General features: G+C 46.4%; 1 protein-coding gene across 3 annotated transcripts in view; it reads left to right on the forward strand.

The window, feature by feature from the left end:
* The window catches only part of TTC32 (tetratricopeptide repeat domain 32), a 93,958-nt gene that overhangs the window by 850 nt on the left and 80,261 nt on the right, over nucleotides 1-12,847 (forward strand). The window lies entirely within an intron of this gene.

The raw sequence follows: 12,847 nt of genomic DNA on the forward strand, positions 1-12,847 counted from the left end.
GTGAATGGGAGCAATAGGCGCGGTAATGTAATGCTGGCCATGCGAAGGTGAGTCCTCTATTCTTGCCCAGGATCACACTCCAAGAGAAAAAAGTATGCCCTCTGCCCTTCTCATCGAGGTCACTGGAAGGGATTGATTGATATTTTATTTCTATCGCGCTCATACACAAGTGTTTCAGAGCGCGACAAGGCAAGGGAAAGGGAACAGGGGAGAACAAAAACAACGATCTTACTAGGCCCAGTGACAGTGAGAACGTGCAAGTGCAGGGTAGAGGGAGAAGGGGGAGAAGTGCATGGAAGGGGGAACAAAAGGAGAGTGCGGAGCGAGAAGGAAAAAACAAAAATAATAATAAAATAATAAATAAAAAGGCAACAAACAATGCGAGTGCAGCCAGCAAGTGGCAAGTGCTGGGTTTATGGCAGCAGGCCATGTAGGTCTGAAAGTGCAGGAAGAAAAGGGGAGGGCTGTATGGGCACAGATACAGACCCCAGTGCAGGGGGTGGCCCGGAGGCAGTGTGTGAGGGTGGCAAGATGAGCAGGTACCTGGGCCCAGAGGACAGAGGGTGGCCAGGTGCATGGTGCCAAGGGAGAGTAGAATCAACAGTGGAGAGGGGACGAGAAGGCAGAAGCAAAGAGGAAGGTTTTGAGGTGCTTCCGGAACCGGAGATGTTTCTCCTCAAGTTTTAGAGTGGCAGGGAGGCTGTTCCAGAGGGAGGTCCAAGTCGAAGAAAGAGATCTACCCCCAGCTCGTGGGATGCAGAAAACACAACTTTACAGAGACCACTTACCTATGGTCCGAGGCGGTCGCTGGGAGTAGGTAATGTGCCAAGATGCGAATTGCCAACAATCTCTAATACGTCCCTTTCAAAATATTGAGTCTTCAACAAGGGGGAAAGCAGCTAATTTGTAATGTGATTCTGGTAAAGTCAAATAGGTATGCATGAATAGCCCCTCTGCCCGATTCAAATAAAGGTGAGTAGAGGGATATCTTTGGTATAAAGGTTAAGGCAAAACTTTCACATCCCAGGTTGCATCAGAGAAGGATGAGGAGTTGAGTATCGGCATAGGTCCTAACCTGTCATGATCAAAATAGGACACTAATGATGAAAGGTACACTGTGTTGCTCACCAGCTTACTCCCCAATATCATTATATTGTACTTTTTGTTTTGATCTCCTATTCCTGACACTATCTGCTTGTCCTTTCTTTCCTCTCTTGCATCTGTGTTATCACTGTGCTATCACCCTTCTTCCTCACCTGTCGTAGGTCCATGTATTTTTAAACTTTTTAACCAACTCTATTTCCCTGTAGATTCGATGTTCCTAAGAGAAAGTGCTATATTTTTCTCCCGCATCGTGTCGGATTGTCTTCAGAATTTGTTATATTGGCCCACAATGATTTCCTTACTGTTATGTGTGACCCTCCCAAGTGTATTGTATTTTAAGACCTAATAAAAGCAGCAACTGCAGGCACGTGCGACAGAACGGCTGCAGACTCCAACAATGGAAGTCCTGTTGTTTACGTCTTTCACTTCGGGCCTGCAGGCCTATACTGTGTGGGCCTACACCCTGTGATCATGGTCCTGCAGCTCTGGTTTACAGCCCCACACTGTGTGATCCTAGTCCTGCAGATCCCTGCTGGTCTGGGCCTACCCCGGGTTAGCATGGTGCCCTAGGTCCAGCACAGGCCACCTGCCATCCAGGTGCTGCCGGCATCCAAGGTGCCCCCAGCACCCAGGCCGTGTCCCCATGGCCTCACAGGGTCCTGCCCTGCAACAAAAATAAGTCCGGGTGACCCCGGAAACCAACAAGGGGCTGGTTCCCCAGGTCATGTGACCACGCTGGCCCCACAATGCTGACAACATTTTAAAGCGTTTTGAAGCCTTGAAGCCTGGGAAGTGCTAAAGTAAATGTTATAAATATACAAATTGGTGTGGCTAGTGAGCGAGCGGGTGTCAGTGAGGCTGTGGAATGAGCGAGCAATGTGGCAGGGCCATTAATTCTCACGAGTGGGCCGCTGAATGTGTGACTGTGTTTGACCGTGGTGCGCTTTTCGGATACTGCAGGGGGTCGCGTCACTCAATGTTTGAATGGGGGCACTTATCCCTTGACTGGATGGCCACTTGAATGCCTGCAGCTCAAGGTGAGGGGGTGGTCATGTAGTGCCTGGAGGAAGAGGCAGCAATGACGGCATTTGCATTGCATATTTCAGGTGGTGGGCTCCTAATCCTCCAATGCCCTCCTCCGCCCACTGCTTTTGATGGCAGACGTCTTGTGCATTTCCTCTCCCTGATCCAGATATTATGGTGCAGCCCCCTGGGAAGTAAAGCGTGCGTCTCACAGTGTTAATCCCGGTAAACCCAGGGACTCCATGCTCTTCACCGGAGAGCCAGAGAAGAGTTTAAAAACCTGGAGTCTCCCGGCTAAACCCAGAGGTTAGGCAGGCAGGTATGGAAAGGGGACAGCGACAAGAGGTTGAGATGAAGACCCTCAGCAGGGACAAACACCAGAAAGGAGGAGTGTGGAGCAGTGGTGCATAGAGGTGGGCACAAGATAAGGAGACAGCGACAGAAAAGGGGCACCAGGCAGGCAGTGGCGACCAAACGCAGGGAAAGCATACCTGCCTACATTTTGTAGACTCGAAACCTGGGGAATGACATCACCGATGCCCCACCCCCTTTTCGGCAAGACGCTGCCTACATTTTTTACACAAAAAATCCCAAACCCGATGTCAATATGACGTGAGAATCAGATGCATTTTAAAATGTTTTTTTTTAAAAAATCCCATTCTACGAATAGTGACTTTCATGAAAATGGCGTTTTCGCACCCCCCCCCCGGAGCACCCGTGTCCTTGGCGCCTCTGTATGTGTTAGTTTCAAGGCAATGCTGAAAACATAGAACCAAAATGTTAATAAATATTTATATCCACTAAATCTGCAAAGATATCTGGTTAAGTGCTTAAATTGCCAGTTTTACCATTTAATCAGTGTCTTATCCTGTCTAAATCATTTAATCTCACTGGGCCAGATTCTCAAAACGTTTTGGGGCATGTTTGATGAGATGCACCATTGCATCTCATCACTTGCTCCAAAAAAGGAGTAGCCCAATTCACACAGGTCATCTGAGTGAATGCATCTTCAATGCACTCATTCAGATGACCTTTTTCACTGTTTGTGCATTTTTGCAACTCAGGGGGTGCTTTTGTGCATTTAAAAGGGCATCCCAAATTCACAAATGCAATGTGTTTTTAAAGGCGCAGAAATGAGGGTGACACCCCCTTTGCATGTTGGGAGCAGGCGTAGGAGGAGACACAAATCATGAAAGGGCCATTTCTGACCCTGTTTTGTATTTTTGGTGCATTTGGTGGCACTAACGCCACCTAATGCCCAAAACATTGGTACTGTAAAGAAGAGTTTGGGAGCGTTCTATGGCGTTGACATGCTAACTTGGCGATGAAATGGCTGGAGCACCATCAGGGCCTTGTTTTTTCAAGGAGGGCTGTGACCCACCGCCGTCAACTGCATTGGTCGGTTTGATTCCCTCAAGATCGGCAGGTCAGTGAGGCATCCGGGCCCAGTGTGGTGATATATAGCCTACATTGCTTGCCTTTTTTGCTCCTCCCTCAGCCTCTTTACTTCCCGCGTACCTATTTCGATACCCCTTGGTTAATTTTTTCTCGCGCATCCCCCGACCTCTTACCTTCCCGGCGCTTCTCACCTACTTTCCTGGATCTTACTCCCCCCACAACTTGGCTTGTGCCAGCGCCACTTCCCATGACTTTTTACTCTTCCCGCACACCGCTCTGTTTTGTCAACCCAGCCCCACCCTGATAGTCTTTATCCCACCTTCCCCTCACCGATACATGCCAAACCTCACTATTTTGGAGGGAGTCTCCCAACTGTGTGTGTGGTTTTTAATTAAAGAATAATTAAAGAAAAATGTGATCACAAAATGACACGTTTTCCCCTTTTCTCGCGCTTCAAATTTCCCTCACCCCAATGCAAGTCAATGGGCATGTTCAATTGTACTATACTTTCCACCACAAAAATCTCCCCCTTGGGTCACCTGACTTGATGGCTTGTATGGTTCGCCATTTTTCATGGCCTGGTTGCAACTCCCTGATCTTTGTCCCGTGTTCCCCTTAACATGCTGCTGTTGGTGATCTGTTTTCACTTGCTCACCCTGCTCCAGCTGGACTCTTGCCCAAATCGCCCCCGCCCTCCCTCCCGCATGTACAGCGTGCTTGGTGGGGCGCCCCACAAGTATCCGTTCCCTCCAGATTGTTTTTTTTTCTTTTCTTCAGTGGTGCCTTTGTTCAGAATGTATTATTGTGTTTTAAAAGGGCTTCTGACGGACTTGTGAGAGCCATTAGATATATTTAGAATCGCCCAAATGCAGTTCCAGGAGGCGCCCTTGCTTGCTGCTGGCTAGGTAGAACAGCTTACGTGTCCCACTGTTGGGCGAAGAGGGCCTGTTTCAGTGCCACTGTTGCAGGATTGTGGCAGCAATTCACAAATGTGTAAGTCATTAAGGTGTCACGGCATACCTCCACCGTGAGTACAGGTATAGGAAACCCAACCTTTGGTATAAGCTTGTACTACACAGTTTTGGTAGCGTGTCGAGCAGCCAGTCTTATCTCAAGAGGGGTCAATGTGAGCTAGAGTGGAGTGACACAGATTTACAGTTAAAAGTATTCAAATAAACAATTATTAATGTATCAGTCAGTTAGAATAAACCTTCTTCAGAAGAGAGCAATATAATAGTAACACTCAAATAACACTTTTTGTAAAAATCAATTCAAATTTTGATTCACACAAATAAAAAAAGAAAATACACACTCTTAATATCTCTAAATCAGTAGATACCCTTTTGGGATGGCCCGCAGACACTACCTACACCCTCAGATGACTTCAATTGCTAGGGTGCTGGGGACATTAATATATCACTGTTGCATTTAGGATCATATAGTAATAAGGCAAAGGAAAAGATTATTTAGAACACACAAGAGACCACAAATATTCTTAAGCAGGCAAATACTTTTGGATCCCCCCAAGAAGAGTCATTCAGTACAATAGATTAGGCCAAAGTCAATGGGCAAAAGTGTTATATAGTATGAAGCACTTCTGGTAGGTAAATGGAAAAGTCTTTGCACAATGTTTTAGAAGTCTTTGAAGAAAAGAAGAATCAAATGTAGGCCCACAAGCTGATTAGACTTGTGAGTAGTAGAAGATGCAAACAACTCTACAGCAAGAGGTAAGTTCTCTTAGACTTTGTACAGTACCTTGAAAAATGAAGAAAAGAAGCAGCAGATGACTCCTGTTCCTGTGCAGCTCTGCAGATTTCACTGTTCCTGGGCCTCAGTCGTGAAGACAAGAGGGAGGACATTGGGGGACCCCTGCACTGCACTGGGACGGTCAAAACTCGCAACCGACAAACTTCACTTTCAGTGGCTGTTCAGTGTTTCAGCTCCTCACATCTACCGCAAATAGCAACACAGCGGTTCCTGGCTGTCGAGATGGACTTTCCTTGCTTCTGTGGTCCCTGTGTTGAGGGGGCTCAGGCTTGGCCAGTCCCAGTCCTGCTTCCTGGGAGTCCGGCGGATCTTCCTGGAGCTCTAGGCCTGCTTAAAAGCAACGCACACAATCTGGTGTTCCTCTCCCTGGCTATATGGTTTCGAGCAGCAACTCTGGAAATTCAGCCAGCTCCGAGGCGGATGTCCAGGTGGCCCACTTTGGAGTTGATTGGTCCCACCAACTCAATGGGAGATGTCGTCCTTGTAGGGGCTTCTCTGTCGATGCGAACTTGGCGTTTGGCACTGCAGCAGGGCTTCACCGTGCAAACCAACGGTCCAGGAGTTGCAGCAGGCGTCCTCTTCAAGTTCTTCGGTTCCTTCGTCCAGTGGTCGACTCTGCCTTCCAAGCCAAAAGACTTGCCTTTTATTCAGTTCTCTCCCAGTCATTCCAGCCTAGCTGTCAGTCACCCAGCAGGGTGGCTGTCCTTGCTGGACAGTCAGCCAACCAATAACCACAGAGTGCATTTGGCTCTCCTAGGAGACTAAGCACAGGGAGTTTCAAGCATCTCCCTCACTTCCTGCCTACCCCAGACACCCTGGAGCCAGAGGCGGGCTTCACTTGTGAATCCCGCCAAAGGCAAAGCGAACAATGGGACCAAACCTGGTTTGGCGCCAGTGTAAATATCAAGAAGGACCTTTCCACAAAGAAATGGCGAAAAAAGCCGGGGCCATTTTTACAAATATGGCACCCTTGGGTGCTTTACCGCAGCTGCGAACGCAGCCCGCGGTAAATGCACACCATGGTAGTTAAAACGAAACCACTGCCACAGCCATTCAGTGAGGAAAGGGTAACATAAAATATGTTACAGGAGAAGCTAGACAAAGGGGATACTAGGTAACCCCTCCAACACCCTATTGTAAGCTAGTGTGTGCTGGCTCTAGAAAGTTACAAATGTAAGTAAAGTCAATTTCACTTATTGCTCTGGGAAACAATAGTTTATCCCAGAGAAGGTAATCAAACCTTTGGGAAATCTGAAACACTTCCCGGTGTCACTGCACTGAAGGTGCTGTGTGACACAAAGTAAAAGATGATGCCTATGGAGTTTGTCAGACTCCATAACCAAAAGAAACGCAGTGTTTAAATCACATTAAAATACATGAGAGAGTGGGGAAAAAGGGTCTCACTCTCTCCAGGTTAAAAAGTCCTCAAAATCCAGCAAAGTTGCTGGGGGTCTCTAAGGGGGAGTGAATTAGCACATTTCTGAGAATTCTCCCTAACACTCGTACCCCCCCCCCAGACTAAGGGACAGGAGGATTTAATCCACCCCTGGCTGAATCTCCTTACTCCAGTCGTCATACTTTCTGGAGAGACCATCAGTATTTTGGTGATTACACCCTGACCTGTGTTCAATGGTATAATCAAACCCCGGTAGGCTGATTGACCATCTTAACAATTTATGATTTTCCCCCTTCATCTGCATCAACCATCTCAAGGGTTGGTGGTCTGTTCGAATCAAAACAATAGATCCATACAAGTATGGTCTAAACTTCTTCATAGACCACACAATGGCAAAACATTCACGTTCTATGGTTGCCCACCTTGTCTCGGGTTCCTTCAGTTTCCTACTGATGAAGCAGATTGGGTGTTCCCTGCCTTTCTCATCCAGCTGACTCAAAACTGCACCTATACCTGTATTGGAAGCATCTGTCTGTACAATAACTGATTGGTTGTAGTCAGGAGCTCTTAAGACTGGAGCTTGACAAAGCGCTTGCTTAAGTCCTTCAAATGCCTTTGTGCACTCCTCATTCCACCTGACCTTCTTGGGGAATTCGGGTGAGGAGATCCATTTAAGGGAGAAGTTATGGACCCATAGTTCTCAATGAAGTGGGAACGGGTGCCGAGACTATGCTGAAGGACCTTGCCTAATTACCTAAATGAAGGCACTAAACTTGTAGATAAGTCTAAGAACCCAATATGCTATCCTGCCAGAAATAAAAACTAAAAGTTAAATGACCCATTGATAATGTGGGACCAGAGGTGGTCTCCTGTTGGAAATATCTAGGATTCCGACTTAAGCAGAGGCAAAATAGCACTGTTGAATTGCGAAACAAACACTTTAATACTGGCCTGCATGGAGATAATGAAAAGACTAAACCAGAAATATGGAAGATTCTCCTTACTGCCTAACTTCAAATATTATGGTTTAAAGTTGAGGGGAAACTTTGGCGCCGGTGTCTGCACTTGGCTACAGGAGTAGCTATTGCAATTATATGATATAACCTGGGTTTACTATCCATGCAGGCAGTAGCAGATTAAAGAAGGCTAGCTCTATATGCCAAACTATTAGATCCTCCCCTGTATCCTCCCTCTTGGGTAATCTGAAAGATCATGTAAAGATTTAAATAGTTGCACTCTCAATCTTTCCGCACGCTGTCGCTCTTTCTCCGCACGCTCTTTCTCTGCATGCTGTCGCTCTCTCTACGCACGCTCTCCCTCTGCACGCTGTTGCTCTCCCACACACACTGTTGCGCTCTCTCTCTCTCTCTCTCCGCACACACTGTCACTCTCTTCCTGGCACTCTTGAATGTATCCCCTTATTCTGTCTTCTCGAACTCTTGCCTTGGCTCTGAGCCCTTACCTTTTCTCTCATCCTTCCACTCACACTAATTTGTTCTCTTACTCTCTCACCCTTTCTCGCTCATATTTCCTCATGCTCATCATCAGCACCCTCTATCAATGGCTTCCTCCGTTGCTCTATTCCCCTTCTCATTCCATTGCACACCTGTACCCCCTGTCACATCCTCCTTTAAAACTTTACTGCCTCCTCCTTGCACTGTGGTGCCTATAAATGCAAAGAACAGTAGTAAACGCCAAAACTATTGGGATTGCAAATGCTTGTTATTAAATGTGACTGTTGCAGGTGGCTGGAAATGCGGCAAGAACTTCTCTGGGTGCCACCAGTTTTATTTATTTTCTTCGGCACCTTGGCCGCTCCCCAGCTCTTCTTCTCAACCCACTCTATGCCCCCTGCTTACTTGCTCGGATCCCGTCTTCGTCTCCACCTGCCACCATAGGTGGAGACTAAGAAATAGGACTCAGTCCCTTTAGTATTTACTATGGCTCAGTCATTTAATTTTTTCCACTGTATATAAGGCTCACACAATGTGCACGTCTCCAGTAAAAAAAAGAAAACAATTGAAGCTCCTTGCTGTGTCCTTTTCTGTTGGTGTCAATACATATGCATATTAGGTGATTTTCTTTGCATGGCTTTTGCACCTCTAGGCCTGGGCAGAACTTAAACAGGTCAGTGTTCTGCTTGCATAATGGTTCTACAGTTTTGTTATATTGTCTGCTGTATATGTGTTAAAATGGCATCTGTCACTAATGTTACCCCAGATACTTAATGAGGCGGAAAGGTGCACGTGAATGACACTTTATGGAATTCCTGCGAAACCATTTTGTACAGTTGGTCACCATAGAAGTAAATCGAGAAGAGCGTAGTGTACCACAACCGTGATGCACCGCCTCCCGAAAACTGAAATATTGGCTGACGTGTCTTGTACCCACACAAATATTTCATGATTCCATGTATTTTACCTGGTTTAGGCACAGGAATCCAACAATGGCTACTCGCCAATTCCACCATCTGCCTCCATGTTTTTAAATTCCTTTTTATTTTGTAAATTGCCTCGGTTGTAACATTTCAGGGCCTGATTCTGATCTCTGCCAGAATGCTTTGCAGAAATCCAACATACTACCCGCCAAATCCTTCCACGGCTTGAGCTTATTCTGAGAGGGCAGATGTCATGGCAGCAGTCTAGTAAATTAATTTAAAGTAAATACAGAAGGAGGGCTGCATGATTCCCATACGCAGATAGCCCCTGGCACAAATGCAAAGTTCTACAGTGCAGGAAGTGTCACCGAGCTTGCAGATTTTCCGCAGCACTTTTTCAAATGTAGTGCTGAAGCATATTTTAGAAAGTCCTTACTATCATTTAGATTGTCTGTGTTTTGCGCTTGATGTGCCGTTGTTGGGAACGTGGGACGATCACCCAGGCCCCCAAGCAGTTTCAGATGAGGCAGGGGCCCGGAAGGATGGTCTAGGGGTTTGGGGAGGTTAGAGGGATGTCCAGAGGGACCAAAATTTGCATAGGTTAGTACATGCTTTGTGGTAAGGATCACATTGGGAATGAAACGCCATCTTGGAAAGCAGCCGCCATATTGAAATCGAGACCTAACACTGCGCTGCAGCCAATGCAGCAGGCCCAAGCCAGGAACGTAGAAGTAAGCTTGTGTACATGGGAATAGGTTGTAACCTAGGTAGCGGTGAGAAAGGCCAGAGATGCAAAGATTCATAGACCTTGCATTGTCTCATGTTGCCAGCATTGGTGTCCGGTCAATTGGTCGACAACAAACTGGTCGACTGCAATTTGGTCGACACCATTTGGTCGAATGCCAAATGGTCTAATTTTTTTTTTTTATATATATATATGTGTTTTGTGGGTTTTCGTGTGGGGAAAAAAAAAAAAGGAAAAAAAGGGGGTTGGGGGGATGGGGGGACCCCCCCAAAAAAACCAAAAAAGGCGTTAAAAAAAAAAAAAAAAAAATTCGACCATTTGGCATTCGACCAAATGATGTCGACCAATTGTCCTGTCGACCAAATGTTTTCGACCAATTGACTGGGAACCGCCAGCATTCATACACCAGCATTCGTACACCAGGAGGAATGCGCCCTGCAAGGCGATGAGGGGACTGAGAGCTCCCTGCAAAAAGTTATACCATGAGAATGAGGGAACGAGCCTCCGACCTTCCCCAGTCCCAGCTCCCCCCGACCCAAGACTTCAGCATTCCAAGGTACCAGCCAGTCCCAGAATACCGACCATAAAGCTGTTAGACCCCCAGTCGATCAGAAAGCAAGGACAGGCTGCCTCCACCAATAGGTTGCGTGATTTGTGCTGCGAGGCTCCGGTAGGGGCAAAACAACAAACCTAAAACGAGGGTGGAGAGCTTTGGAAAGGCACCTACATGTCTGGGATTGTGCTGTGGTTGTAAGTCACAGTGACCTCGAATCTATCCTCTGCGCCCATGTCTGCAATAGCAGGTGCACATTAGGTTAGACTGCAGTGGTCTTCAAACTTTTTGACCCCGAGCCCCCCCTAACAAAAATTTCTCCAGCCCAGGCCTCCCCTATACACATGGACTCCAAAATTGTACTCGGTTGCCAACGGTTATCGCGCGCTGGAGTAGAATGGTGCCCCTAACGAAGGAGTGAATGCCAAACGCCATGTTTCAAAATCATTGCTTGCAATGATTCAAATCAGATTAGAGGACAAATATTTGTGAACAAAGCATTCCGATTATTTTGCTATAATACAGAGAACTCGACTAAAAATAGTGTTGGATATTTATTTCACACAAACGAAAACACCCAATATTGCTGTCCCGTAGTAACATTTGCTATGCAAGTGCTGTAACAATTTGTTTCTCAAGTACAACAACGTGCTGTCACTTGCAAGTTGGACAGTGGCATACTGGGGAACTAGTGTGAAGGGTGGGCCTGCCTTTCACCAGCCAGCCTGTCAATATTGGGTTCAATTTTTCCAATAGCCAACCGCAGGCTTTCTTCCACCTCCAGTTTTGCCTTATATTTTGTCTTTAGGGCTGCAAGTGCAGAGAACCCAATTTCGCACAGGTATGAGGTGCTGAAAGGTAAAAGTACATTGACTGCACATTTCGATAAAGTTGGAAACTCTGCAGACACATATTGCCAAAATGCACCCAAAGACAATTTTCTGAATTGGCTCTCTAGTAGGCGGTCACTTTGGAGCTCCATTAGTTCCTCCTGAAGCTGTATTGGGAGATGGGCTCCCATGACAGCTAGGAAAGGCTGAACCACCCAGTTATTCATGTTGCAATTGTCGTCAGGAAAGTACTTTTCGAGACTGCTTCTGAGAGCATTTAAAGGGTTTCCAATTACTTCAGAAACACATGAAATATCATACTCCGTCTCCTCAAGAGCATCTTCTAATAATGGGAACACATTGGCTATGCCAATATCAACCCTCCTCCACCAAATCTCCAGCTTCTTCTTGAATGCTGATATTTTAGCCTTCATGGCAAATTATGTGGTTTCTGTGCCTTGCAGGGAGAGGTTTAGAAAATGTAACTTTTCAAAGATGTCGCCAAGGTAAGCCAACAGTATAAGCCAGCGTGGATCACACAGAGGCTCTGCTTTTGTGTGGCCTAACTCCAGGAGAAAGTGTCTCACTTCGTTTCTGAGTTCATAGATGCGATTTAAAACCTTTCCCCTGGATAGCCACCTGACCTCTGTGTGAAACACAGATCATGGTCAGCTCCCATTTCTGCACATAAGGTGGCAAACAGACGGGCACTTGTGGGGTGCATCTTAATAAAATTTACGATCTTTACAACAGAAGTCAAAACCTGTGTCAGTTCATGCCCCATATTGCGCACAGCCAAAGCTTCTCGGTGTATCATGCAGTGTGTCCACACAATATGTGGAGCTACTGCCAATACATTTGCTTTTAGCCCAGCTCTAGTACCACACATTGAAGGAGCACCATCCGTGCAAATACCAACACACGCCTCCCACTTTAGGCAGTTGGAACTTAGGAAGTTGTTTAAAATTTCAAAGAGTTCAGATGCAGTTGCTCTGCCCTTAATTTGCTTACAAAACAAGAAGTCCTACAACATCTCCTTTCCATGGCAGTACCTCACATAGGCACTCAAGTGAGCTTCTTTTGATATGTCAGTGCCTCATCCAACTGTAGGGCGAACTGGCTGTCTTTCAAGCGCGATATCAATTCTGTACTGATATCAGAGGACAGGTCAGCAATACGGCAGTAAATTGTTGTGTCTGACATAGGGATACTTTTGCATTTCTCTGCTGCACTTTCACCACGCATTACCCGGTTGACAGCGAGAAAGGTTGGGAGAATCACTTTCTCTTGCAGGTACAGATGCCACACTTTTAACAGTCTCCTTTTGCTTTTTCATGCCTTGCAGCTGCCGTACAAAGAAATCCCTGGTCTTTTTTGCTAAATCGGCTTGTTTGGTTTCCAAATGCCGCCTTCATTTTGTTGGCTTCAGGCTGTCATTTGCTAATGTAGCACCACAAATCACACACTGTGGCTTCACTTCCCCAGCGACTGTGATGCATGTGAACCCAAAGTCCAAATAAGAGTGATCATATTTCCGTGTTTTTGCATTTCTTTTGTCTGTTCCCACCTCTCCTTCCGCTTTACGTTTCAGATCCCTACCATCTTTGGGCACTAGAAAACGATCCATCAAGAAAAGGAGCCTGACCCTGTCGAA

This window comes from Ambystoma mexicanum, chromosome 4p (assembly GCF_040938575.1).
Source record: "Ambystoma mexicanum isolate Mex_15411 chromosome 4p, UKY_AmexF1_1, whole genome shotgun sequence".
NCBI classification, from domain to species: domain Eukaryota; kingdom Metazoa; phylum Chordata; class Amphibia; order Caudata; family Ambystomatidae; genus Ambystoma; species Ambystoma mexicanum.